The 22,979-nt window shown below is 45.4% G+C and overlaps 1 long non-coding RNA gene across 1 annotated transcript in view; it reads right to left on the reverse strand.

Moving 5' to 3' along the window:
• Positions 1-22,979, reverse strand: part of LOC308608292 — a 105,445-nt gene that overhangs the window by 18,017 nt on the left and 64,449 nt on the right. The window lies entirely within an intron of this gene.

The raw sequence follows: 22,979 nt of genomic DNA on the forward strand, positions 1-22,979 counted from the left end.
ATCCAAGTCAAGAGCCACAGAGTGGAAAATGTCTCTGTGGTAACTGTTGGGACTTGGTAGAATCACGTTTATACCGATCAAACCACAGATTGGTTCCAGGCGGGATGTAGGTCAGGCTCCGGTTTTTACATGAGGAAGCCACAACCCACGGGCCTCCCAAGGCCATAGAGTTGCTTTGTGGCAAAATCCCACTGGGAACCCAAATGCCTCCCTAATTCTTTCAGTTCCAAGTGGTGAGCAACTGAATAGCATCCATGGGTGACTCTGAAAATCTCAGGCTCTCTGGTGGTTCAGCAGTTAGTCAGGTATCTCACAGTGACTCTGGATGGCATTTTCCAGCATCAAAGTCCACCAGTCATAGATACACAGAAGGGTTAGTGACTAGGGTGTTTGCTCAAAGGAATTCTGACCACGAAGAACTCGCAGTAGGATGAAGTCTTGTTAACAGAGTGTGGTAGATGGTACTTTCCAAAAACGCTGACAATATTTCCAGACCCACGTGCTCTTCCAGAATCTTGCCATCCTCCCGTCAAGAGATGGAGTCTCTGTCATCTCCCCTTTCCCTGGGCAGGTCTTCGTGACAGCTTGGACCAAGGGAATGTTACAGAAGTGATGCTGTGAGGCTTCTGAGGGTGGGTCATCAAAGGCACACTGGCTTCTGCCTGGTTTTCTTTCTCTTTCTGTCTGTCTCTCTCCATACACTTTCTGAGTTCTGAGCTGCTGTGTAAGAAGGCACACTACTTTCCCACAGAGAAACACAGAGAAAGAGAGAGAGGCCTCCTGAGGAGTCCCAGCTGTTAGAGACCTCCCAGCCCACGTGCCAGACATGGGGGTGAGCAAGTCTTCAGATGATTCCAGTCGCAGCCACTGTCTGCGTCCCATCACATGAGGGCCCCCAGTACGTGCTGGAGACAAGAATGAGACACAGCGTGGCTTGTGGAGAAGAGGGTGGGCTGTGGTGAAGCTGGGTGAAGAGGTACAACTTGAGCTGCATCTTGAGGGATGAGTAACAGCCCACCAGGCAGACAAAGGAGCAGGCTCTCCAGGCAGAGGCAACAGCAGATGAGGCGAAGAGGTGTGAAACAGCCACAGGAAGATGCAAGACATTCCTGGGGGTGGAAATGGAGGATCCTGTCTGTGGAGCCAAGGAAGGACACAGCGAGAGGAGACCATGACCTGATTTTCTTTTGACAAAGCTCACTCTGACCAGTGGAGAGGGCGGGCGGGGGTGTGTGTGTGTGTGTGGCAAGGTCAAGGTCAGTCAGTACCGTGGAAAGAGCTCAGCTGAGGGATGATGAGAGCACAAAGCAAGGCAGGAGCAGCTGACATGGAGACAAAACAGCAGCGGGAAGAAGAGAAGTGGCTCAGAAAGGACCCGGTCACCGGTTAGAGGTTAAGAGAGAAGAAGTCTGAGGTGGATTCAGGTTTCTAGGTCAGAAAACAGGAAGGCTGGGTGGTGCCATACACAGAGCTTAGATTTCAAGTTGTGTGGAGGGCAGATGAACCCATGCTTTTCCACTTGTGTTCCCGGTGGGGATGCTTGGGGACCAGGAGGATATACAGGTCTCATCAGCAACACGGGCATTTTAAGTCCAGAAAATGAATTGAGTCTTGGAAGAGTAACACCGTAATGAAGGAAGAGGGTGATGACAGAATCCTAAGGAACCAGCCTTTGAGGGACGGCCAGAGGAAGCAGACCCTAGGAACAAGAATGCAAAGAGAGGGCAGAGAAGCAGAAGACAAGTCCAAGAGCCAAGAGTCGAGAGCTTACATCTCCCTGGGCTAAGGCACAGCTCTGAAGGAAGCACATCTCTGGAGGAAGTCTAGATGCTTCCCTTTCCTTGCCCTGGATCCTTTCACAGCGATTCCTAGCACAGGATTCAAAGAAATGCATGAGCCAGCATGAAACCCTGACATCTGATTTATCATTAACAACAATATAATACCCTGTTCTTTCATTTAAGTTTACCCAATGACTTTAATGGTTTGGGCCAGGAGTTTAATTCTTTAGGTATTCATCAACATTTTGTGTAAGAACACACTAGAATTTCAGGCAGCAGAGCATTGTGGCCTTTGGATGCGACCCAACTGATACAGTAACCAGATCTGCGGTTATATCCAAATTCCTCGTGCGTACACAGATGAGTGAGCTTGCCCATATTTTAGAATACTAAGGAATCCTGAGAATCCAGCACTTAATTAATATGGATGGTCCCTTCCTAGAAATGTCGGACTTTGAAAGCACCTTAGATGTCATCAACTCTGACCTGTAAAATTGCAGACTTTGGGTGGTGTCTTCAGATAGCAGAGGACAGGGAGTTTTAATTCAACTGAAAGCAGAACAAGGCAGAGAAACCTGATAATGCAGAGCTGACCTGCAGGTGTGTATAAATTATTGATGAGGACTCCACCAGATGAATTTGGGGGTAAAGGTGGGTTGGCCAGAGATGAATCATAGTCTTTCTCTGAACTAGAGTGCCCAGGGCCGGGACTCTCATTTTCTAGATGAAGAAACAAAGGACTACAGAGGTGAAGCAACTGGCCCAAGGTCAAACCTAGATTAGAGCCACAGCTGGGATGATTCCTGGGGCTGAGTCCCTTATCCGTTTTCTCCTGCGAGCCACCTCCACGCCGTCTCTGGTTTTATCTTCTGTGTTTTATGTCAAATGTCATAAATATAGAAAGCAGAAGATATCGTTGACAAATGCTCTTCCCACATCAGCAGCCACTAGGGATTTTTTTTAAACCCTTTCCAACATCCACCCAATGCAATCGTGGAACATGCAAACAAAATGCATACAGCTTATGGGTCAATCTAATGTCTCTGAGAAATAAGGGGTGTATTGTATTCTTAAAACAGGTTTGGGGGCCTCCCTGGTGGCGCAGTGGTTGAGAGTCCGCCTGCCGATGCAGGGGATACGGGTTCGTGCCCCGGTCTGGGAGGATCCCATATGCCGCGGAGCGGCTGGGCCTGTGAGCCGTGGCCGCTGGGCCTGCGCGTCCGGAGCCTGTGCTCCGCAACGGGAGAGGCCACAACAGTGAGAGGCCCGCATACCACAAAAAGAAAAAAAAAAAAAAAAAAAAAAAAAAAAAACAGGTTTGGAAAATTAAGTAAAATTTTATCCAGACAGAAGATGTAATTGTTAACTGCTTCCTGAAATCTAATTGTTTTTATTTCTCGAGATAAAGAATAGAGCATCACAGTGGGTTACTAGGAACTCGATGATTTCCTGCTCCGAGTGCAGTGCTCCCTTGAGCAGAGAACAGAAGGAAATGCTAGTGTCTGCTTGAATCCTGAACTCAGGTTGCTGTCCTGCTGCTCCTAAAACTGTTCTCCACAGTCTCAGGACCTCCACTTCACTTAGCTGGCTTTTTTTCAGGCTTTGTTCTCATCTGCCTCTCTAGTACTGAACATGGCTCCCACCCACCCTCTTCTTTGGGCAAGCCTTTCTTCTCTTGGCTTCCATGATGTCAAGGATAGCATAGGGTTTTTCTCTCAAGGGTCAAATCTGATCGATTAGTGCTGCTTCCTGGTGTTGGGAAGGATGCTGAGGCAAATCCAAGCTCTCTGGAGAAAATCATGGTGATCGACGGGTGATGTTTGCAGTAGGTGGAGCAAGAAAGAGTGGAGGTTGGTGGAGCTGCTATTTTGCCATCACTGAGTGCTATTCTCAACTGTCTGCCTCTTTTTTTTAATCTTGTAGATGTTGGTCTTTTCTACGGATCTGCACTTTGCCGGAGTATAGTGTCTGGTACATTGTATATGCTCATAGATTGTTAGTTGGTTTCTCTATGTCTATACTCTCTCCCTTAACAATATCTTCCATTGTTTCAACCACCACTGCCATGTACCCAACTCTTCTGTTTATCTCTTTTGACCTGAATATCTACTCGCCTGATAAACAACGTTACTCAGACAGCACACCAGCCGCTCGAGTGCAAAATTTCCAAAACCAAATTAACTTCTCTCATCTGCATACCATTCCTTTCTTTGCATACTTTATTTTCACTGAGCCAGTTTCACTTTCACTGAGCTTATTTCCCTTAGGCATCCTCTCAATGTAATCCCTCTCACATGGATGACTGATGTCATCTTTCCTCTGGTCCATGTAGGCAGTCTCTCAGCCCTCCAACCTATTTTACACACTGCTACCAGATTGGGTTTTGGAAACAAATGTGCAGCTCCTACGATTCCTGTCTTTGTTTGGGTTTCCCTCAAAGCAGACCCTGAGACATGAATCTGGGTGCAGGGGGTTGATTTGGGAGATGACCTCAGGATGGTGAGAGAGTGAGACGAAAGGCAGGGAAGGGAGGACACCGGACATAGTGGGTGCCGTGGCTCCCTGCCCAGATCCCCCCTCAGGCCTGAGACGCTCAGCCTCCCAGCTACTGGGGGAATTGGTAACCGATGGCTCTTAGCTGAGTCCCTCCCTGGGAACTGCTCTGGGCAGAGGAGAGCAGCCGCACCCCGATCCTCCCCTGGGGGCAGCCTACATCCACTGACTAGTCAATGTGAGGATATAATGGCCCATCCCCCATCCTGATCTCAAGTGGGTCAACTCTGAAGGTCTGTCTTTGCTCTGGAGCTGACTGTGGGACCTTCTGAGGCTGTAGGTGCCCTGCAGCTCAACACCTCTTTCTACCCAATCCTGCCTCCTCTCTTCCTCGTAGGTGTTGGTCTCAAGGGAATTCCCCAATAAACTTCCTTCAGGCAGATCTCCACTTCCGGGTCCGTCTTCCAGGTAACCCCTCCTGAGGCAGCCAATGAAGTGGCATTAATGAGTGAAGTACTGCTATGGGCAATTGAGACTAAGTCCTGCTGGGGACCCTTTGAGAAACTGTGTAGACTTCAGCACTGGCCCATCAAGGAGCAAGGAACTGGGGGGTGCTTATCTAGCTACTCCTGTCCTTCCCTGGTTGAAGGTTGTTCATGGGACAGTAACGCCCTGACACTTCTCGCTGGCCCCGTATGTGGCCAGGTATGCTTCCCTGGCCAGGGGATGCTCTCAGGCAGAAACAGGCAGGAAGCCATCAGCCTGGAGGGAGCTATCTGCAGACGACCCCCAGGGTGAACCAATGGGTTCTGAGCAGAGTGTACCAGCAGCATCTGCTACAGTTCCCCTCGTGAAAAGCCATCTCCGACGCCCTATTCTCCACAGCAGGGATCACAGGCTCACAAAGTCATATCACCCACTCATGTGATTGGTTTGGCAAAGCGCATGCTTGACATTTTGAATTTGAATTCTTTAGACAGAACAATCAAACCCAGAGACTTCACACATTTGTTATTCTCTGGTCTCTGAAGGTATTGGAGATCTGGATGCTTGGTCTAGATTCCTTTGGCCGAGCATCTCTCATGACCTGTTATCAAGCCAACTTTCCATTTCTGTGTTCGTCTAGACACTTTCTTCCACCCAGATTTGTCTATGTGTGTGTATAACAACCCAAAGTCTAGTCATGCAGTTCTTTTCCAGAGACTTCCCAATGACCAGAAGATGGGACTCAAGCTTCCTGGCGAGGCACACGAGGGCTCCCACCACCAGGGCAACCCCTCGTGCAGTCCCCCACTCCCCCCACCCCACACAGCTCTCCTCCATGCCTCACATCTCATCCACATGCAACGTCTGTGCATCCCTCAACATTCCAGATTCTCCCACATCTAGCTGCCTTTCTTTCTCTAAAAATATCCACCCCATGTTCTCCACCTGGAAAACTCCATGTCCTCTTTCAAGGATCAGCTCAAATTCCACCTCCTTGGCACAGGTGGGGAGAAAGGAGCTTCCTCCTCTGTGCTCCCAGTTCCCGGTACAGATTCTGTTACAGCGCAGATCACTGTGCTGTATTTATCTGTTTAAATGCCTGTTTCTCCCACTAGACCATGAACTCCTCAAAGGCAACACTGAGTGGTCTCTGTATCCCCACGGTCTGGCATAATGCTGTGGATCCATTACAGTACACCAACTGGATAACAGATGGTTGGACGGATGGATGGTGGATGTTAATCTAGTTGCTGGCCCTGCTGCTTTTCTGAGGGTATGAAAATATTTGCTCATCTGTAGCTGCTGATTCTCTGTCCTCCACTATTAAGCTCACATCTCCTCCCTACCTTTAGCTAAATGTGGCCAACTGGATGTTCTTGGCTGGAGGACCTTAACCATTTCTCTTAGTTCCTGCCACTTGGGCCCCAGAAGATGCCCAGATGCAGGAGGGAGTGCTACTCTCGGGACCAAGAATCTTTAAGACGGTGTGTGGCATTCTGCTTTCTGCTACCTGCCCTTAAACTCTCACAGACGTCCTGACCCCTGCCTGCCTGCCTTGCAGACAGACTACCCTCAGCTCTGGGCCCCTCTTGATTCTGGTGACACTATTGTCAGCTACTATTTTTAAAAAAATACGTTTCATCCCTGACTCTCTATTGACACCTAGTTCAGCACAGCAAAGTGGAAGGCACTCCCTGAAATAGATGTGCCCACCTGGCTCTGGTTGGCACTCAGGAGCCCAGATGGCTGTCTTTGCTGCAGACTGCCCAACATTTTGATCCAGTTACAGCCAGAAGTTGTCAGTTGTTTGATAAGAGAGAACAAAAATACATGAGTGTCCGTGAACAAAACCAGCAGGGAATCTTCCTTTTGCTTTTCCATACAAAATTGCCTCTGACAGTTTTGTCTCATTATTCTTTTTCATCCAGTCAGCAGGCCCTGTCTGTGCTCTGGGAAAGGCAGAGGTGAGGTGAGGAGACATGGTTTTCCCTTCTAAGGCTCGCTTTCTAGGTGGAGAGGACAGTGCACCAACAAGAAAATAAACAGAAGAGAAATAATGACACACGGTGGGAACTGCTGTGAAGGGTACAGGCAAGAAGGATCTAGGGTGTCGGGTGGTCCGGGGGCCTCTCTGGGCTTGTGACATTTCAGTTGAATGGAGGAGGGTAAGGAAGATACTATCAGAGGAAGGAAAAGTGTGGGGAAGGCTGCCAGGCTCTGTGCACAGCTTTTGTCAGTACATTCACACTAAACTAGAGTAGACACTTCATCTGGGTCCTTCAGGAACAGGCTGGGGTTCAGCTCCCAATGTGTTAATGGCAGTACCATCAGGAGGTGAATGGATGGAACTGGCGACCTTTGAAGCTGCAGTTCCCAGGGATTGCTGGTGGCTGCTGGATGGCGAGGTGCCTTGGTGACGCTCAGGCTGCTTCTCGTTGTCTGCAGGGTCCTCAGGGTAGCATGCACACTCAGAGAACTTTATGGTTGCGGAATAGCTTATTGTCTGTTTTAGAGGATGAGGCTGAGCGGTGGTGGGGGGATTGACTCAAGTGCCCTGCCCATTACTGTAATTAATGCTGTATTAAAACGGACAGTATTTGTGTAGAGAACGTTTACAGGCTAAAATGCAGCCAACATTAAAATGTGGCCAGGAACAAGGAGACTATATATGTTCCCTTTCTGAAGAGGTCGAATTCCCCAAACACATCTTTGGCTGACACAGGTAACTTGATAGAAATCTTCCTTCACCAGAAGGGGGTTTCGTGAGTAGTTTTCTATTTTCCCATTTATGTAATAAGCAATTGAAAGCCATTTGTCATTGCAGCCAGTGCTCCTGTGATCCACACAAACAACCTCGGCATCTGACATATTTGACAGAAGTTAACAAGCAGGGCAGTGCCAAAGCTACACCCCAATGTTCATAGCAGCACTATTCACAATAGTCAAGAAATGGAAGCAAACTGAATGTCCATTGACAATGGATAAAGAAGATGTGGTATATACAACACACACACACACACACACACACACACACACTGGAATATTACTCAGTCATAAAAAAAAGAATGAAATAATGCCATCTGTGGCAACATAGATGGACCTAGAGATTATCATACTAAGTGAAGTAAGTCAGAGAAAGACACATATCATATGATATCACTTATATGTGGAATCTAAAAAAATGATACAAATGAACTTATTTACAAAACAGAAATAGACACAGAAAACAAACTTATGGTTACCGAAAGGGAAAGTGGGAGAGGGATAAATTGGGAATGTGGGGTTAATATATACTCACTACTATTTATAAAATACATAAACAACAAGGACCTACTGTATAGCACAAGGAGCTACATTCAGTACCTTGTCATAACCTATAATAGAAAAGAATCTGGAAAAGACTATACATATATGTATAACCAAATCACTTTGCTGTATGCCTGAAACGTAAATCAACTATACTTTAATTTTTTTTTAATTAAAAAAACCCAAAACTGAAATCCTCATTTCCACATTTTATCTTTGGATGTTTTTTAGCATCTTCCAGAGTGTTGTCTGATATCTGCTTCCAGGGCCTGTAGCAGAAGAGATATATTACCAAGCGCAGTAGTTAATGTTTGGTTTTACAACCAACCAACCATGTGTTGGGTTGTTTCAGCCACTGAGAAAGCACCATTTAACTGCTCTAGGGATCAAAGTGGAGATGCTGGGTTCAACTAAAATTGCATCCTGGGTTCAGTCCAGCAGCCCTAGTCATCACGTTATCAAAGAACCATCCCACTGGCCTGTAGTCGTTTCCATCTGTCCTCTGCCCAGTGGTGAAAGCCAACACAGCAGGGAGCCCGACTCGCTCACCCTGCATCATCAGCCCTGACTGACACGTACAGGCAATCAATCAATTGTACTGAATGAATGAATGAATGAATGAGTGAATTTTGATCCTACAAAGATAAAAACTACCCTATTTTTCTTTTTCGGCTTAAAGCAATAGAAATTTATTTTCTCACAGTTCTGGAGGCTAGAGTCCAAAACCAAGGTGTCGGCTGTTATACGCTCCCTCTGAAGGCTCTAGGGGAGGGCCCTTCCCTGCCTCTTCCAGCTTCTGGTGGCTCTAGGCGTTCCCGAACTTGTGGCTGCATCACTCCAATATCTGCCTCTGTCTTTACATGGCCTTCTCTTCTATGTTTCTGTCCACACTCCTCTATTTTTAAAATAAGTAAGAGTTTTTCCTTTCAAACCCACACAAAACATTAACGTGGGTGGGTGTATTTCTAGGACTAGGGCTGATCTCAAGTGAAGCACTGCATCTCGTCCTTTTTTTTTTTTTTTTTTTTGGCTGCTCTTCGTTGCTGCACGTGGGCTTTCTCTAGTTGCGGCAAGGGGGGCTACTCTTAGTTGCGGTGCGCAGGCTTCTCATTGTGGTGGCTTCTCTTGTTGCGGAGCACAGGCTCTAGAGCACAGGCTCAGTAGTTGTGGCGCATGGGCTTAGTTGCTCCGCGGCATGTGGAATCTTCCCAGACCAGAGATCGAACCTGTGTCCCCTGCACTGGCAGGCGGATTCTTATCCACTGCGCCACCAGGGAAGCCCGCGTCCCGTCTTTATGTGTCTGCATTGTAAGCCTTCATTCCTTACCGATAAGCCTTGAACTGGTTGATTTAATCTCTTCCATTTGGTTCTGTTTCTTGCACTGTCACTTGATTCTGTGCTTGGGTGATAGAAGGCATCCTGACTGTCCTGTTCTAGGAACAGGGGTTCAGTGCATGTCTGTTGGAACTATTCCCGTCCTTGCTCCAGATGGAGGGCTAACATTACGTAGAATTAAATCACGCATAATACATGTTCCCATTCCGTTAGAATTTCTTTCTAAAGTTTCAATTATCCTCAGTTATGTGCATTTTTTTGTGTTTTTACTCCTTTCCATACAGTAAAATCCAACTGTGCAGGAAACACGAGTTCTCAGGGCAGTTTGGGAAGTGCCGGGTTAAATAAACAGCCAGATTTCCTCACTGCGGGATTTGTCAGCCTTCAATATGCTCCAAGCACTGTGAATCTCCAAAGAGGGTGACACTTTGTCAAAATCTCCAGATTTATTTGATCCCAGAAACCTTTTCGTGATGAATTTCTCTTGGGACTAGTGTTTCACCCAAGGCACTTTGGAGAACAACAGCATATATCTTCTTTGTTGTTCTTCCTTTGTCTTTTTACATTATCACATTTTTTATCCAATATTTCCCTAAATATAAAATGATTTTCTTTTCCTGGTTTTTCCTCTATCCAATTTTGTCTGTCCCTTAATCAAAAAGTCTGATTTAAACAAACAGGTATTGAACACATTTGCAGTTAAAATTAAATTAAATACCTTTAAGTGTTTGGCAAATAGAGAAAGCGGCTTGGGAAATCTCAGGCCCCTCCCTGAGTGCTGTTATAAGGAGGGTGATCACAGTTTGTGTTCTACCTTCCCCAGGAAAAGGGTGAGGTGGGCTTCCCTGCCAGGAGGCAGCATGAGTGTAGGGTCTGGAAGTGCCTCTGTGATGTTGTTCCACAGCCGGCAGTGATCAGAAAAGCACTAGAAACACTTATCCCAGTGAAGGTTTTTCCAGAATGCTTATAGCCCTAACTTATAACTCCCCAGTGTTTTTCGGTGCCTTGAAATTTTCATTACTTGCTTCTACAACGTTTCTTCTTATTCATAAAAATGCCAGATGGCACACATTCATGTTTTAAATTGGAGTGAATTAGAATTAAAGTTAATTTTTGTTTTGGCAGGGTGTCTTTAAGGCTATGTGACTGCCTTGAGAAAATGGTCTATTTTCAGATCTCAGGAGTCCTCAAGGCACAAAGGTCAGGAGAACATAAAACTCATGTCCAAGACGACCCACTGGCAAACTGTCCCCCTCCCCAGTGACCACCCCTCTCTTGACGTCTTGCAAGAGTCACTCGCTTCAGATGCAGTGTGACAAGTGCCAGTTCTGGCTGGGAGCCATGGAAGGGGGCCCAGAGACGAGAGGGTGGGGTGAGTCACCCGGAGCCTCCTCTCCCGACCACACACCACAGACCCAAGTGTGACACCCCTTTCGCCCACTGCAGCCCTGTGTCCCCAGGCTGTGACAAAGCCAGAAAGGCTGGCAGATTTCTAGCTGCCCTGCCCCGAGGTAGTCACCCAGCCTGAACAACTGTCACAAAGCAGGGTTGAATAGATAGATTAACTCCTCCCGGGTTACTATGGAATTTTCTGCCTTCAGTGCATTTCTAGCAGGTTGTTTCGTTTACTTATTTTCGTATGCTGTCTCAGGATGTGGGGTGGACTTGAGAATTGTTTGGGGTAGGAGAACATTTTTCTGTGTCTGGCTTTTTCCCAAAAACAGGGATTTTTGGCATCTGTTCCTCCATTGTGTGGCCTTTCCCTTTTACCCCGCGTAAGCCTCCGAAACCTTCCTCCCCATGTGTCCCCTCTCTTCCTCTCTTTTCTCCAGCCCTACGGTTTCCTGCCCCACCTCCCCAGATTTCCTTCCTGCCCCTGTGCTGTAGCTGGCCAGGGGGGCTGCAATCCTCTCCTCCTCCAGCCACGGTAATCCAATCATCCTTTCCTCACTGCCTGCCTGTGAATGAGGGAGCTGTCCTGGCGGCCAAATTAAATTAAGGGCTATGCTTGCAAAATTCACAATTTATTCTGCTGGGGCCCCGGTGAAGACCCTAAAATTCAATTGAGCAGACTGTGGGGGGGGGGCAAGACAAGAAATCCCTGAGGTGGGACTCTCAGCCTCTTTCATCTGGTTGCTGTGAGCTGCAGCCTGGTGTGCAGGGAAGAGCCTGGACTTTGGAAGTCAGACAGATTTGACTTTGAATCAAGACTCGGCTATTGGCTGCTGTGTGATCTTAGGCAAGTTACTTGACTTCTCTGAGCCTCTTACCTATAAAAAGGGGATAACAGAACTACGTACCTTTTGGGTAGTAGTGCCTGGTACTGAGGGAACGCTCAATGAAGGAAAGTCCTTACTGTTTAGATTGGGCCTGTGGAGTATAAGGAACAGAAATGAAGCCGAGGAGCTGGCGAGAAGGCTTTCCCCCGTGGAGGTCACAGCTGTCACTTTGCTAGAGTTGCACCAGCCAGCTGGACGGTGATGGAGCCAAGGGTTAACCCGGGTCACCGGGGCTGCACCACCACCCACACAGGGCCGAAGGACATCATCTCGGAAACTCCAGCGTGGGTGTCTCCGCCTTGTCTGAAACGACCCCACGTTGAGTCTGTTTCTTGCCTGGTACCAAGTAAACCCGTTCTCCTGCTCTCCCTGCTGGTGAATATCTTATCTGGGGGAGGGGAGAGCGCGTCACCAAGACCCCTGGAAGTGGCTCTTGCTAGAGGATAGAAATCCTCCCCAAAGCACTGCAGACGCTCATTACCCAGCACAGGTGCTGAGCTCCTGCGCTCTTCAGCAGCGCTTCCTGACCAGGGGGCAGCATCCTGTACCTTCCCGAAGTGCGCTTGGTGATGGTGGTGAAGGGGACGACGAAGGAAGGGAATTACTCATTTCTTTCTTTCCTTCTTGGAAATCCAAGGTGGCAGTAACATCAGAAAGACAGCGTGTGCTATCTTCCCCACATTCTCAAACCCGCTACGGGTAATGATAGAAACAACGGCTATTGTTTACATCAGTCTTGTACCTATTTCCTGCCCGTTCTCTTTAATTTAGTGACACAAAATGCTCCTCCACAGAGAAGTGGGCATGGAGCCGGGCTGGGCCACCTCTCTGACTACAGTTGTTGGTCCTCCAATGTACAGTTGTATGCCGGCATCAGGTGAGATTCCCTCCTTCCTCTCTGCATTCTAAGTGGGGTTGGTGTTGGCCCCCAGAAGCCAGCAGGCACGTTCCCCACGATGCCGAGTTTATCCTAGAAACAACCCCACCCCTGCCTTCTTGGTATTTGGTCATATGAACCAATTTACTTCTTCTTTTTGTTTGTTTGGTTAAGCTAGTTGGAGTGGGGCTTCCCATTTGTGCAGTCTCATGAGTTCCTGACTCACCCAAGTACCAAATCGAAAGGCTATGGGATCCACAAGTGCAGGCTCTGATCCTGACCCTTGACTTTGGTCAGTGTTTGAAGATAGGATGTCAGGTATCATGAACCAAGTCTGCTTGTTTAGAAGGGAAATGTTCTTGTTACTACAGCCCTTAAAAGTTAAAACTTGGAAGAACTCGGAAAAACTGGCTGGAGGCATGTCGCCTGTGTCCTCAGACTCTTCCGTACCGAACACCTTTGGTTTTTGGTTACTTCAAGGTGCCATGTTGAGGGTGTGTCTCCACTGATTGTTGGAAACTCACTGGTCTTTTGAGTAGTGGGCATTAGTTTCACACGTGGCCATTCCGTGGGCTTTGACCACTGGCCTACAGGAGCCCCTTCCTCATTGTAAAGACTGGCTCATGTGAGCCTTTCAGTAGATCTTGCCCATCAGTCTGCCTGGAGGTGGATGCAGAGAGACCAGGAGCCTAGTTCGCCCAACTCAAACAGGAGATGAATCTATGACTTTACACGAGCAATGGCACCTTTCTGGGTTTTCGCTTTCTCACCTGTAAACAGAGGGGGCTGAACTAGAAAACACAAAGTCCTTTTAACTCCAGTAGTCTACGATTTTTCAGTATAATTTATAAATGAAAGTCTTGGCATTTGGAGTGAAATGGAGCCAAGACTTATGTGAAGCTCTTCCACCTGAGCAAACACTACGCCCACAAAGTGTAAATTCCCACTGGTAAGGAAAACAATAGACCACCCTTGGAGTGGGAAAGGGAAGGTTCAAGACGTCACTGGGAGACAGACCTCTTTTCTCAGCAGCAAATAACACTCCCACTGCCAGATAAGATGATTATTAAAACCAAGGAGAAGTGAGGGGCACAAAATAGACTTTTACCTGTAGTGTGAGAACCTCATCAAGGAACTAAATCAGCATGGTGGATAAGCTAGAACTTTTTCTGAGTACTACTCAGTCTCATTGGTATATTTTGCAACGTCAGGGAAACTCTGGTAAGAAAATTGGGAAATGTTAGGAAGAGAGGTCATGTACACATATAAAAATGTATATGAGTATAAAATTCTTTTAGATGCTTCTCCATGGTTTTCTGACAGTGAGTATTGTTACTACAAAGAGGTCAGAAGTCAATCTGGTGTTTTTTCTTTCATCAATAATTTGTTTTCCAGGGGGTGTTATTTCCTACCTGGATACTTGTAGCACCTTTTTTCTTTTGTCCTTGGAATTCAAAAATGTTTTAAGTATGTGTCTAGATGTGGGTCTTTTAAAATTGATTTTATCTGAAATATGTGGGCCCATTCAATCTATATATACTCTGGTCTCTTTCCAGCTTGGAAACGTTTTCTTCAATAAAAGTTTTTATAACTTCTTTTTCTGCTGTTCTGGGGTTTTCGTTAATAGTGCTATAATTCTTCAATTGGATTCCCATTCTCTTTCATAGTATCTACTTCTTTTTTCAACAATTCTTCCTTTTTCTCTTATCATTTCTAACTCAATGTTCTTTTCCTATACATTCTGGTAGACTTGTTAAGATTAACCTCCAAATCACTGATTCGATTTTCCTTTTTTTTTCTTTTCTTTGGCTGAGCCACACGGCTTGTGGGATCTTAGTTCCCCAATCAAGGATCAAACCCAGGCCCTCGGCAGTGAAAGTGCAGAGTCCTAACCACTGGACTGGCTAGGAAGTCCCTCACTGATTCCATCTTCTACACTGTCAGTTTTGCTTATTTCCACTTCCACAATGGAGTTTAACTGTTTGATTGCATTTTTGCCATCCATTCGTATCTCATCTCTCTTCATATCTCATGTTATTAACTTTTTTAAAAACCTTATTTTTTTAAAGAACTTTTAGGTGTACAACAAAATTGAGGCAAAAGTACAGAGAGCTCCCATACACCCCCACCCCACACATGCACAGCTTCCCCCATTATCAACATCACTCATCAGAATGGTACATTTTTTACCAAGGATGAAAAAATGTCCCATTTTTGGTACATTTGACACAGTACAGTCAATGTTGACATAGTACAATCAACCAGAATGAACAGGGTGTTTAACTTAGGGTTCCCTCTTAGTGTTGTACATTCTATGGGTTTAGACAAATGTGTCATCACATACCACCATTATTATAGTATCATACGGGGTATGTTTACTGCCCTAAAGATGCTCTGTGCTCGTCTATTCATCTCACCTGATCCACCCATGGCAACCACTGACCTATTGTCTCCATAGTCTTCTCCTTTCTAGAATGTCATATAGTTGGAATCATCTAGTACGTAGCCTTTTCAGATTGGCTTCTTTCACTAGTAACATGCATTTGAGTTTCCACTATGTCTTTGCATGGTTTGATAGCTCATTTCTTTTAAGTGCTGAATAATATTCCATCACCTGGATGTACCATAGTTTATTTACCTGCTTACCTACTACGGGACATGTTGGTTGCTTCCAAGTTTGGGCAATTATGAATAAAGCTGCTATAAAAATCGTGTGCAGGTTTTTGTGCGGAGATAATTTTTCAACTTTCAGTTTTTTTGGTAAATACCAAGAAGTATGATTGCTGGACTGCATGATAAAAGTATGTTTAGCTTTGTAAGAAACCATCTTGCTATGGTGTTAGAAATCAGTATAATTCTTACCCCTGTGGGGAAGAGTGACAAGAATTGGGAATAAAAGGGGTCTCTGTGGTGCTAGTGGATGGATATAATGAGAATTGATTAATCTATACACTTAAAATTTGTTGACTTTTCAAAGTGCATGCTATACTTTACTAAGGGTTTACTACAAAAATTATTATATGGCAGAACTAACTAAGAAAGCAATGAACCATACAGGATAAATGCACTTTTTTTTTTTTTTTTTTTTTTTTTTTTTTTTTTTTTTGCGGTACGCGGGCCTCTCACTGTTGTGGCCTCTCCCGTTGCGGAGCACAGGCTCCGGACGCGCAGGCTCAGTGGCCATGGCTCACGGGCCCAGCCGCTCCGCGGCATGTGGGATCCTCCCGGACCGGGGCACGAACTCACGTCCCCTGCATCGGCAGGCGGGCTCTCAACCACTGCGCCACCAGGGAAGCCCCCGATAAATGCACATTTTAAAAAAAAATCAGCTTGCTAACTTTTCATCTGAGTTTTTTATGTAATTTACAAAGACCATGCCTTTTTGTAATCAAAGATACCTTAAATTTTTCTTTTGTTTCCTGTAGTAAGCCTGTTTCAGAGGTCTGCTCATTTCCCAAGTCTTTAGGAATATCCCTTTCCCCTTTTCCTAAGCTATATCTTAGTTGTTTCTGTTCACCTACCCTCAAATGAGGGAGTATCTGGCAAACCAGTGATGTCCTTGGAATATCTACCATGTGCTTGGTAGTTTACAAATATGTCAGCATATATGTTTGTGCCTTATTCTCACATATCCCAACACCTTACACCAGAGAAAAGGGTAGGTCTTTTTTTCCCTAAAGTCTTGACCCTTAGCCCTAACAAGGTGCTAACAGTTCCTTCGAGTTTCAGGAGCATCTGCAGAAATAGCCCCCATACAACCCTTTGTTTGGGAGTTCTGGCTCCTACAGAAAGGGTTCAGAACTGTCTAAGACTGGGAGGGTATAGTGCCTGGTGCTTCTATGGGTTTGCAGAAAGATCCACCCTGAAGAGGAGGTGAATCCCAGAGCCTGGGAGCTGTGGGATCTGAAGTTTCCACAGGTGATGGAAGCTGACATCCTGCTCACATGGAAAAAGCTGAGATCCTGGAGTGCAGGACCTTCACGCCAGGCCTGCCAAGGGGGCCTCACCGAAGCCTGCCTGAGCAGCAGCTGCAGTGGGTGGGTGGTGAGGATGTGACCTCCACAGCAGGTGGGCTGCAAAAGGCGTAGGCAGTGACCGCAGAGCCTAAGAACAAAGGGCCTGTTCCCAGTTTTGAGGAGCTGCACACAACAACCAATATTAAGCTTCTTACTGGACTTGGTAAGTAGAGGGTTCAGATCCAGATTTTACTGTATTTAGAATAATCCAGAAATGTGACTTTCATTGCACTTGGGTTTTATGCAACGAGTCATCCTGGTTACACAGAAAGTGTTCTAGGAAATCTTCCGAGTAACCCTGCCAGGAAGGCATTAGTATTCCCATTTTACAGATAGGAAAACAGAAGCACGAAGTTGGGTAGTAATTTTTCCAAGGTCCACAGCTCATTGTGGCCGAGTCAGTATTCAAATCCAGGACCACCAGATGACCGAGCTCTTAACCAACTACATTTTACTGTGTCTAGGGCATGAGGGTTATATGAGTTTTTCTATTTTTATGTGTCTTCCTAGGAATCTTTACAGGAAGTTAAACCAGAAACCTTCTCTTATACTTTGTAATATGTTCCTTCTTCTCATCACCTATGACTTTGGATTGTTCCTGAAAGTTGATGGATAATGCTGCTTTATAAGAAAGAGAAATGCTTCTTGACTAATCTTAGGAGAGAGAAATTTCTAGATTTTTACAAACTCAAAAGTAATACCAAAAAAGAAAGAAAGAAGGAAGGAAAAAGAGCTGGGGTCAAAATCAGGGAAGAAAGCTTAAGTTATTACACCTTTTGGATTAATAAGAAAAATAGGAGACAACAGACCCTACTTATAAGGGGCTCTGCATTTGAAGACGACCAAAGTATTAACAGAAGAAAATAGGAATCATGCCAGATATCTTTGCTAAGGTTTACTATAAGGTCATATCAATTTCCAAGGCTTAGATGTCAAAGTTTGGCTTTGTATATTTTATGGTCCTGGCTGCTTGCCAAGTAAGACATACAAATAGTTATCAGGTTGTTGTTTTTGGTGAAGTGTAATTTTATAACAAGGTTGAGTAGCCTTAACAACAAATGCACTATTGTCCCCTGCATTTTATTATGCAGTAGGTGAAATAACAACGTTAGACGATGGCTCTCCCACTGCTCCTTGAGATTTGTGCCTCCTTGGGAACGTGAGCAAGGCAGAGGGCAGAGTCAGAATATTCTCAACATGTGGTGACTTCCTAGCTTTAACTGCCCCGACAGCCTGTGGCTCTGTGTGGAGAGATTGTTACCATGAGTTTCGAGAAGGAAGAATGCAGTCTTTAAGTTGTAATTCTCTAGAGGATATCAAATGATCAGAAGGAAAACCATGAAGTCAGTTCAGCTTCTGACTCTAAATTTCAAAGAAAAAGAGGAGTGATAGAAATGTAAAGTTGTGGGAAAACATAGTATGTACATTTAGAAATTATTGTACCTAAATAGTCTTTTTTCCTCATCCCTCTAGTGAGTCACTGTTTTCTTCATACAAATTATATCATTGCCTGTTTCTAAGAGGACAATCCAGACAGTTTTGTAAAGATCAGGATGGAACCAGCCAAAATACAACTGTCTACACAAAAGCCCCAAGTGCTTGCAGTATCTGAGGTAGAGGCATGCGGCCGAACAGGCCGAAGATCCAAAGCACACAAGGCCAAGCGGCCTGTCGTAACCCTCAAAGCAGCTTGACATGTCATTCTCATAAAAGCGCATGCCACTTGTCATGATATTCTGGATGGTACACGTTGCATCACATGTATATAGTTATATGTTCAAATATAATTTATGATCACACCAGTCACAAACGGGGGATGAATCAGCAAGGAATAGAAATACATACTGGGTTCTGCCTAATTCCTTTTAAGCCTGTGGCAAAGTGGTACCCCATGTTCTCAGCCTCTGCCTTTCTCTCTGACCAGCCACCACTTAGTATCATTTAAGTCAATAATATGGGTTATGAAGTCCCCATTCATAACACAAATTGGCTGTGTATTTTGAGACTCAAAGCTACAAGTGTGTAGCTATTTTCACCCAGGCACAGAGTATATGATTCATTAGTGAAAATTCTCATATGGCTTTTTTGTAAGATGAGGTATAATTTGTTCAAAGTCCACAAACCAAGACCTAATTAGGATTACTTAACTCTTAAACTGCTCCAGTAGTGAATAAAAAGTCAACACTGATCTTCCTAAAAATGATTTGACAATACAAATCAAGAGTCTGAAGAATGTCTGTACCCTGTCGGAAACAGACTTATAAAAAATAATCAGGGGGGCTTCCCTGGTGGCGCAGTGGTTGAGAGTCCGCCTGCCGATGCAGGGGACACGGGTTCGTGCCCCAGTCCGGGAAGATCCCACATGCCGCGGAGCGGCTGGGCCCGTGAGCCATGGCCGCTGAGCCTGTGCGTCCAGAGCCTGTGCTCCCCAACTGGAGAGGCCACAACAATGAGAGGCCCGCGTACCACAAAAAAAAAAAAAAAAAAAAAAAAAAAATCAGGGATGTGGACAAAGACTTAAATATGAAGATTCTTATCAAAGTTTATTTACAATAGAGAAAATTTGGAAAAAATCTAAGTATCCCACAATAAGAAAATAAATTATAGTCTCTTTATATGAAGGAATATTATGCAGTCACTAAAAAGCATGTCAGAAAAATTATAATAATACTAATACACTCAAAATGAGCAGTCATGATTAAAAAATTAAGATATTAAATTTTATGTATATCAAACTATAATCCTGTTTTATGCACAGAATAAATACTGAAAGAAAAGACAGTGAGTTACATTGGTAGTTATGGCTGGGTGGTACTGATTCTGTTTTCACCTCTATATTTTTCTGTATTTTCCACAAAATACAGTGTCTACAGTGATCTTGTATTCTTTTTATATTCATAAGAATAATACACAATATAAATTAAAGCTATATCTGGATCATACAAAGCACTGCACAAGATATAAAGCTAGGGAATAAAAGCTGCTCTGTATATGTAACTTTTAAAGGAGTGGTCCCTACATCAACATCATATAGAAACTCAGAAGCCCTCAACCGTGAAAATTACTGATGGGCTCTAGGAGCTTTGACATGTAAATTACTCAAGCTCTTCTCCCCATGCTAAGGACACATTCTCCATAGACAGAGGCTTTCAGAATCCCTTGGCTCGTATTCCTCTGCCTGTCCCATAAAACATGACCTAGCAAGTCCCTTTCGGTCAAGTCTGAACAAGGGGCAGAGGGCCCCAGGTAACATGATGCACCCAGAGCACGTCTGCAGCTCTGACAGGTGCAAACAACTCCACTCGTCTAAATATAAATGGATTTAAGCAGTTTGGAAACAGTCTTTCCCACTTTCTATTCTGATCTAGCAAAAGAATGTTCTCTTCTTTAGTTCTGACTCGATGCTGGTTATTTTTATTTAGATTCACTTTGCAATCACTTTCATTCAAAGAGAAGCAATGTTAGAATTTGAAGAAGAAGAATAAAAGAAAGAAAAAGATTTCTCTTCCAGAATCTTGCATGATTTGAGCTGTTTTTGAAATGTGTTCAGTTGAGGGGGAGATGAGGCATTAACAATATATTTTCAAACTTTCTGGATGAGCAAAAAAGCTGCTGTTTACACATGCAGAAGGAAGCAGCGTCCAATATTTAAGCCAGAAAGAGGATCTAATTTTTAATCAATGGCGTGGAAATTCTTTGGGGAAACATATAGAACTCTGTGCCATTTCCAATTCCTGCCATGCTCTCTTCCCATTACCCCTAAACTCTAACTCCCCCTTCAGGATCCTGCTCAACGGTCACTTCTCAAAGGTCAGCCTTCTCAGACTTTCCCCTCCCCTGCCCCAGACATGCACAGTCTTCCTCTTAGCTCCCCTAAGAGAGATTTGCCTTTCACACATTCATCCCATATCATTATATATTAGCTTAAGAGCTTCTCGAGAGTAAGATAATATTTCACTCATTTTTCCATTTCCAGCACCCAGGTTTACGGTAGTTAATAGTGTGCTGTTGAATGAATGAACAAATGTGTAAGAGAGAACTGAAAAAGTCACAGATGAGCCCAAGTGCAAGAAGAAGACAGTGCTACTAACAGCCATGAAAAAGAACAGCTTATGGCAAAATGATCATTAGCTATGCTTAGCCACTGTTAGGCTTCTTGGTTTTTGCGGGGAGGAGGGTTGGCTTATTAAATGAAATTAAGGCTACAATTCAAAGCCAGATGTTAGAAAAGGAACTTGGTATGCATTGACTAACGCGTTGAAATTTTCCATTTTCAGTTTCCCTCTTTGTTGCTATAAAATGAAAGGGTGAAGCAAGACTGTGTCTAAGGGCCAGTCCAGCTCTCAGGTTCTGGGACTCGGGACTGCTGTGAATTCTACTGGAACAGTTCTCCAGAGCTTGCATCCCAGCTCTATTCAGATCTCAAAGACTGCGCTCTTTGTAAACTCATAGACGCTACACTCGAACCTACCAAGACTGGGGTGTGCCACAACTAAGTTTAGCCCCACTCTCCTGGTCTGAAATAGTCACCTAAACCACAGAGATGATTTCCTAGATCTATGTAAGGAAGATGCTTCCAAAACCTAACACTATAAAATTGTATTTACTTGTCCCACCTCCTTCCCCGTTTGGTTCAGATCGCCCTTTGCCTGCATACATTTTGCAATACCTGTTGGCTCTTTGTCTCTGCCCACTCCTCCAGCATGCTCCCTCCACTTGAGAAACGTAGCCAGCACTTGGCATCATAAATCTTCAACCTACTCATCAGCTAACCAAAGGGGGTTTAGAGTTGGCAAAGGGAATATTGCACAGAAATTTTATTTGCCAGTCGCCTACCAATAGCTAATGTCACAGGTGGTCCTTTATCAGATTTGTCCATTGAAAGAGAAGGAAGAGGACTAATGATCACAGGAAGACTGAGTCTGGGGAAGCTCTCTATGGAGCTGAAGGCTTCGACTGGATTAATGTAGTGGACTAGCGTTTTTTTACATTCCTAGTAAAATTAGAAGCTGCTTTAAAATCTCTTACAGCAGAAATTCCCATATGCCATAGTCAATGTAATGAATTTTCATAAAGCTAAACATATGCAATGTGAAGGACTGGCCTCTCCTCCGAGATTATGCCCTTTCTGCATTTTATTGTTATTGCTGTTAAAGAGTATTTCTTTTAAAAATGAAAGATGGTAACAGAAGATGGTAGGATTTGTTTGTTTTAGTGTCTTTACTTGGCACTTTAGAAAGCTGGCAATCCTATATTAATTTCCAAAATTCATTAAAACTGGAAAACTGGGATTCTCATCCCTAAAGTGGCTAGCGCAGAGCTGATCACCAAGGAGATGATATATATGACTATATACATGCATATTTAAATTGATCTCATATGGGAGGAGGGGCTTCTAAGCTCTCTTCTAAGCTCCTCATTCTCTACAGATCTTAAGGCATAGCACAGAGATCACCGAGGCCCTGTGGTACAGGCTGAATCTGTTCATACAGATTCAATTCAGGTAGTTTCCTCAAAAATATACCTACCTGAGAAACCCTCAACTATATATGCGGTATTCTGTGAGATGGGTATTGGTCCTTTGCCCCAATAACAACTTCATAAAAAGGATTTTACTGTATTCCTTTCACAGTAACACCTTGACCGTGATGGGCACAAAGCAAGCGTTCAGTAATTACTTACTTTCGACACTATCGCTGGAGCTGGGGATACTGATTCCGAAAAGGCTCCACCTAAAGCGGAGGGGAACGCATTTGGCATTCTCTTGGGGCTCCTCTGGGCCCCACGTGTGATGGGGGAAGTAACGGTCATCTGCGAACCCCCGGTAGCTGAAGTGTAAGACAAAGGCGGGGCGGGCGGGGCGGCTGAATGCAACTGCAACCAGGTCCGCGGGTGTAGAATGACTTTGCCCGGCTAGGACTTTGCCTAGGGAGAGGGAACTCTGCCAGCCGCCGGCGTCCAGCCCTCTTGCTGTAAGGGGATGCTAGGCTGTAGGAAAGTGCCTCTGCCCCCTGGCGCCGGTCCTCGGGCTTCTGATGAAATTGTGACCCACCGCCCTCTTCGCAGGCCCTGGACGCCAGCCCTATCACTCCGGGCGCGCAGCCGATCACGTGGCGCGGCGGTGCTCTGGAGGACCGCGGCTCCACTGCCATTGGTCGACGGCGCGCGTCCCGGGCGTGCCCATTGGCTGTGGGGGGCGTTCACGTGAAAGGGGGTCTGGGATAACATCCCGAGTGGGGAGAAGTGGTCGGAAAGTTAAAGGGAACCGTGCGGCGGCTGGGAGGCCGAGTCCGGGGCGAGGGGCCGCAGGGAGGAGGCGGGCGGGCAGCTCTCGCGCACGGACGGATGCGGCTGCCCGCGAAGGGCGCCGACCTGAGCCCCGGCCCCCGCTCCTGCCGTCGCCGC

Source organism: Mesoplodon bidens (assembly GCF_964165515.1).
Source record: "Mesoplodon bidens genome assembly, chromosome: 20".
NCBI lineage: Eukaryota > Metazoa > Chordata > Mammalia > Artiodactyla > Ziphiidae > Mesoplodon > Mesoplodon bidens.